This window comes from Mustela nigripes, chromosome 16, assembly GCF_022355385.1.
Source record: "Mustela nigripes isolate SB6536 chromosome 16, MUSNIG.SB6536, whole genome shotgun sequence".
NCBI classification, from domain to species: domain Eukaryota; kingdom Metazoa; phylum Chordata; class Mammalia; order Carnivora; family Mustelidae; genus Mustela; species Mustela nigripes.
In genome coordinates this window covers 40,171,696-40,178,304 of record NC_081572.1, presented here as the reverse complement: position 1 = coordinate 40,178,304, position 6,609 = coordinate 40,171,696, and the positions used below count along the sequence as shown (strand labels likewise).

The 6,609-nt window shown below is 48.7% G+C and overlaps 1 long non-coding RNA gene across 1 annotated transcript; it reads right to left on the bottom strand.

Moving 5' to 3' along the window:
• Window positions 1–4,867: 4,867 nt before the first annotated feature.
• Window positions 4,868–5,956, bottom strand: LOC132003469 (uncharacterized). Its single transcript, XR_009400213.1, has 3 exons — window positions 5,910–5,956; window positions 5,534–5,616; window positions 4,868–5,137 (listed from the first exon to the last, which is right to left on the bottom strand). It is a non-coding gene; the product is annotated as an uncharacterized LOC132003469 (long non-coding RNA).
• Between the last annotated feature and the right edge of the window lie 653 nt (window positions 5,957–6,609).

Below are 6,609 nucleotides of genomic sequence, written 5' to 3'. Positions count from 1 at the left end.
CTGGGCTTGTACCTGGCTCTACCTCTGGCATCTCCTCCCATTTTCTGAGTCAGACCTCTGGAGGTGCCTGAGGGGGACTGGTTGAGAAGCTCCTCCTGGCACAGCCCTCACCCTGCCTGGAAAAGGCAGAGAAGACACAGCTGTCTGCCACCGACCAGCACGAGCTGGGGCCCCGCCTGCCTGTGTCTGGAGAACATCACCCTGAACGAGAAGCTGCGTGATAAAAACGGGTTGGAGCAAAATTCATGGTTATTTCCCCACATCCACTTTTAGTCATTGCTCAGCTTTCACACCGCCCCCACCAAGAGCCACAGGCCGGAGCAAACGTTCACGGCCTCCAGAGAGACGCCCAAGGGTGCCACACCACCTCTTGGCTTTTAACTTCATACTTAGGACACATCAGAGGATTCAAACTAAACTCTGAACCCCAATGAGAAAGAACCAAACCAACTCTCTGAACCCGGAAATGAAAATCCCAAGACAATTTTTCTCCTGAACCATGAAGCAAATCCAAGTTTTTCAAGGGAAACATCCAGTGGAAAATTCTGACCTAGATTATAGGCTTTGGAGTAAAACTGAGCTTCAGTTTCTCGATCAGTAGAATTAAGGGTAAAAATTATTTTCTTAGTCCATCCGGGCTACTAGAACAAAACTACCATAAACTCTCGGTGGCTTAAACATGAGAAGCTCATTTCTCACAGTCCTGGAAGCTGGGATGTCCAAGAGCAATGTGCTGGCCGATTCCGTGTCTGGTGACATCTTCCCGGCTCAGAGCTGGCAGCTTCCTGCTGTGTCCTCACATGGCGGAAGGGGTGAGAAAGGGGTGAGGGGGGTGAGGGAGGTCTCTGAGGGCTTTTTAATAAGGACACTAATCCCATTCATGAGGGCTCCAGCCTCATGACCTAATCACCTTCCAAGGGCCCCCACCTTCTAACACCCACACATTGGGATTAGGATTTCAACATGTGAACTGACATTGGGGGAGGTGGGGGGATGCAGGGGGGACAAAAATGTTCAGTGCATAAAACTGAAGAGAAACATTCCTAGCAGGTCCCCAATACAGACACAGCCCAGGAGCCTACCCTCCCCAAAACACTCCCCCCACGCATGGGAGGCAGTACTGGAGTGAGAAAGACATGGCTCGCCATTGAAAGAAACTTCACTTACTCTTCTTTCTATTGGACCTCGGTTCTCTCATGTGGAAGGCGGAATAATAGCTTTCTCAGAGGGTATTCGCAAGAATAAAGCAAGTTCGTTTCTGTACTTCTCCGTCCTCATCAAGGAGCTGGAGTCCCAGAGGGCTGTCCCAGGTGAGCTAACAAGTGGGATCAAGGTCTAGTTGGTGTTTGAGAGCACTTCTCCCCTCCCCCAGCTGGAAGGCTCCCCTGTGATAACATTGCACATACAGAAAGCCAGCCCTTCCCCTGCCCTGCTTACCCAGTCCTAGCCAAGGCGCTGGCAAAGACGGCCCCACTGCTCCCCGCCTCCGCGTTGCACTCTGCTATAGGAGCACCCACTCTAGTCAGCTCGTGCCCCCAAACGCCTTAAAGAACTTGGAGGGGAGTCCGCCCTACCAATTTTCACTCAAGACAGGACTGAATCAGGAGACAAATCCAAGGGACAGTGGTCACACTGCGCTCAAAATTGCTCCTGGCTCCCACTCTAAGAAGCATCATGACCACATTACGCTGTCAAGCCTGGCTCCTGATGCTTCCCTGGGATGGACTCTTTCCACCAGACAACTTTCTGGCAGTTCACCAGACCCATTTGAACCCACTGGCACAAGATGGGACCAACCAGCACAATTGGTTCTCTGCAGTGACACTCTCTGAGTGACCCGAAGCACAGTTGGAACACCGAAACATTCTCTAAGCTCAACTTGAACCAGTCTCCAGGGGAGGATCATGGTTTTGACAACAAGAAAAGGGATCCTGCGATTTTTTTTTTTTAATTTGCTTTAAAACAATCATTAAAATTTTATGACAGTTAGAAATATGAACATCTACTGGAGAGTTGAAGATATTAAAGAATCAGGTTCATCCTCTTCTGGATGTGATAATGGCACCACGATGGTGTTTTTTTAGAAAGGTCATTATTGAACAAATGGATGTTACCAGAGGGGTGGGGGGGAATGGGGAGATGGGCAACATGGGGGAAGGGAAGTGAGAAACACAGGCTTCCAGTTAGGGAATAAGTCATGGGAATGGGAATAATAGGCACAGCATAAGGAACATAGTCAATGATACTATAACAATGTGGTAGGGGGACAGATTGGCTATGCTTGTGGTGAACAGGACACAATGTATAGAATTCTTGACTCCGTATATTGTACACCTGCAACTAATGTAACATTCCGGGTCAACTATACTAAAAAAAAAAAAAAAAAAAAGAAAGAAAGAAAGAAAGAAAATCATATGGAAGAGAATATACTGTGCTGCACTATATTTATCGGGGGAAAAAACCCTGCCTATCAGTGGACTGATGCCATTCACACCCACGTTGTTCAAGAGCCAACTGTACATCTAATATACCTCAAACCCCAATGTCAAAAAATAAAGCACGTCTTCTTTAAATTCAAGCCACAGAAATGGACCACATAGGAAGCCTCAAATTATACCTCTTTAAATCTGAAAAGGCAGAAATAGAAAAACCTTTGCTAGTCACAAAAATAACGATTAAAAGTAGTAAAGCAAAATCTCATACCTAAATATTTTTTTTTTAATAATTCTTGGATTTAAAAAATGAAACCTGACTTTTACTTCCAGGAAAGACAGCCAAATGGAGGCTGGAGTTCCCTCCCACCTGAAACAACCACACCAGGAGAGTTTCAAGACACCAGACATCGTTAGCAAAGGGCAGTGTCCCCTGAGTAGCTGTGTTTGGGCCACAGGGCTAGAGGGGGACCCAGGCAGGGCCTGGCAGACTCGAGCTGAGGAGACCAAGGTAGCTAGATTTCCCAGGACAGCGTACCCGAGGGAATTCCAAAAATGCTCAATAGCTCTTGACTCCACCTGCCTCTCTCCATTCTCCTTGGCACTACCTGAGCTCATTCTCAGGAAGATTCTTGCAGCACTCCTGCAAGCTAATCACACCACACCCTTCGGTAGCTCCTCACGGCCCTCAGGATGAAGCAGGGCTCCATACCTCATCTAATAAGGCCTCTTGTGATTTGGCCCCTGCTGGTTCTTTCATCTTATCCCCCTCCCGCCCCACATTTCACACTCCAGCCAGAGTGAGGACATGCAATGCTCTCCATGTGTCACGCTCACTCTTGCCTCTGGCCTTGGGCCCACGCAGTTTCCTCTACTTGGGTTTGCCTCCCTCCTCCCCTTCGCCCGCCCAGACTTTTCCTTAAGACTACTTCCTCCAGGAAACTTCCCCCAGACCCACAAGACGACGCTAGGCACCCCTCCTGTGGGCTCTCCCCACTTCTACCACTGCATTGCCACTCCTACCACTGCTGGGGCACCTGGAAGGCTCAGTTGGATGAGAGGCTGACTCTTGATTTTGGCCCAGGTCACGATCTCAGGGTCATGAGATTGAGCCCCAGGTCTAGCTCCATGCTCAGTGTGGAATTTGCTTGAGATGCTCTCTCTTCTTCTCCCTATGCCCCTCCCCTCAATTGCACCCATGCTTTCTCTCAAAATTAAAAAAAAAAAAAAAAAAAGTGTATCTGTTCATCTTCCCCAGGGAGCTCCCTGAAAGAAGACTTGACTTTATCCACTGTTGGGCTCCCAACACCCAGCACATAGTAGGGCACTCAATAAATGCTTGTCCAAAAATCAAGTCCCTGAATACATGGACAACAGTCGCATAGCTACCTTGGAGCAGTCAGCTTGTCATCTGCCTTCCTCGGAAGCCCCCATTCTTTCATTTCTCTGGAGCACTTGGGAAGGGTGGTTTAGGGACTGATAGCTTCTGGAAGGTTGCCTTCAGCCTATGTTAACTTTTTTTAAATTTTATTTTAAGGTGGCCTCCCCCTCCAAATGAATAGTCTTTTTTTTCCAACTTTAAATCAGTTAACTTTTTTAAAATTTTATTTTAAGGTGGCCCCCCCTCCAAATGAATAGTCGTTTTTTTTCAACTTTAAATCAGTTTATTGACACAGTAACACAACACACTTGCCTCCCTGACATCCCCACCCCCCCTCACCCAATCTAGTTCTCTTCCCCTTCCTCCCCCCTTAGAACAAGCTGTTCAGTGAAAACAGAAAAGAGCAGGACACTTCTACACCCTCATTCCCACCCCTAAGCCTTATGGGACAGGGGCTCAGGCCCTACTCAGAACCTGTTGAGAGAGAGAGGAGGGGTAGTCAGCACTATACTCAGCCAGGCAGAGGCATCCAGTCCCTAAAAACAGATTTATTATTTGACAAACAAATTTATTATTTGACAGAGAGAGGGAAAGAACAAGCAGGGGGAATACTCGAGGGAGAAGGAGAAGCAGCCTCCCCACTGAGCAGGGAGCCTGATATAGGGCTTGATCCCTGGACCCAGAGATCATGACCTGAGCCAAAGGCAGAGGCTGAACCAATGGAGCCACCCAGACACCTCAATAAATAAAAATCTTTTTTTAAAAATGCAGATGCCTGGGTCTTACCCCAGAGGTTCTTATTTGATGGTCCAGAATACAGCCTGGGCTTCCCCAGTGATTCTAGCAGCTGGCAAGATTGAGGACTGCCCTGAGGGTGACGTTCCCTTTTCAGCATGGTTCCTATTTACTCTTCAAAACCCAGGGCAAACATCACCGCACAGGACCCAGCCCATAGAAGGTGCTCGACAGAGATGTGGCGAACGAACAAACACGTAGATGAGTGAATTCTTAACTGGGACGTGCTGCCCGAGGTGGAAACATCCCAGGCTGATTAGCAACCAGGAAGCGACAGTCCCAGAGAATCATGGTCCCCCTAAACCAACTGGAAGGCTGAGGCACTCAGAGGGAGAGCAGCAAGACACGATGTAATTGTTGTTCCCCCAGAAGTGATGGAAACAAATCCAAGGAGATTCACGATCGTTACGCAAAGTTTTCTCCTTGGTACTTTCACAGTCGGGCTCAGGGATCAGTTATGAAAATGCTGAATAAATAATGAAATGATAGCCTGGAGGGAGCCTCTGACAAGGAGGGTTCCTGCAGCCGTCTGCAAACAGGAAAGGTACAGGTTTAGTCAATCTGGCAGGTGCGCTAAATCCTCGTTCGAGGAGGCTGGGAGAAAGGCTGTCTTCCCGCGTGTCGCTGGAGGATTGTGACTGCTCCCAAGCAGCTCACACACCAGTGTACACAAGGCCACCATCCAGGGCCTCACCCCTGGTCACCTGGTCACCTAAGAAGCTCTTCCCAAGAAACTGCCCCCAGCCTCTCCACCCCCACACTCCTTGGGGGTTCTGATTGAATCCATCTTGGTGGCGTTTTGTCACTGGAAGTTTAAAAGCCAACTTACCCCCCACCCCAGCCCCTCCTGCCCTGGTCAACCTGCTGGGCAGTTCCAGTGCACAACCAGATGTGAGAAACACCGATATGACCAGAAGGGACATACCTGTGAAGTGCCAGAAGGGCCGTTAGCACACATCTCCACTGCAGTTCTCAGTCCAAAGTCTATACCAGAACGATCTGGGATGCCTTTAAGAAAAAACAACGAATTGGGTCCCGCCCCCAGACCATTTTAAAGCTCCCAGGTGATTCCAAGGAGCAGCTGGGCTTGAGTGATGGGGACCCCCTGGGCAAAAGTGAGGCACCCCCAACACATGCAAGAGTGAGAGGTAAGGGGAGGGGTGGCTTGTAAAAACACATCCTAGATCCTGCCCAAAGAGTCCACAACAGGTTTGGCTAGGCTCCAGAACGATAAGCTTTTAACAAGCACCTATTTTTTTTTTTTTAATTTTAGTTAACAAGCACCTAATTTTAACAAATACCTTGCCACTAGTAGGAGGCTTCGAACTTGCTGGATCACGGGGGTTTCCTAGAACACATGAAACGAATTTCAGACACCACCCCAGACTCAGTGAACGTGAATCTCTAGGAGAGAGACCCAAGAAACTCGTGTATAACAAGCTGCCCAGGTGAATCTCGGACTTGGCATATTCGGCAAAATCAAGCTAGAGCATTGTAAACCCTGAGAGGTCACCTAAAATCAATGAAAAGATAAATGACCCATTAAGGTTTCCCACCCTGAAAGAGCTCTGAGTTCGATCCATCACTCAGAGAGTCCGCCAATAAACCTTGTTTAATAAACACGTCTTCTCCATGGCAGAGATTGCCAAGAGCTGGGTTATCGGTTGAGATATAAGCCTCCACCTTCTCTCCCCCCAACGAGGGCATGTCTGCCTCCCCCAGCAGACCATCTCCGGTTTCTCGCCCAAGACCCCAAGCCTCCCACAAGTCTCCTTGTCCTTCAAGACCTGCTCTGAGCAAATTCTGCTGACCTCTGCCCTTTGTTCCCTTTCCACCAACCCTGGACACACACCTGCTGGCCCATTTATGACCATGTTAGCAAGTACTGTCTGCACCACTAGTCTGAGCTCTCTGGGAGGACTGGGTCTGTGGCTCGTTTGTCCCTGTAACCCCAGAAGCTTGTGCCTGGAGGCTATAGCTTATCTGGGCAGAAAGACTCAT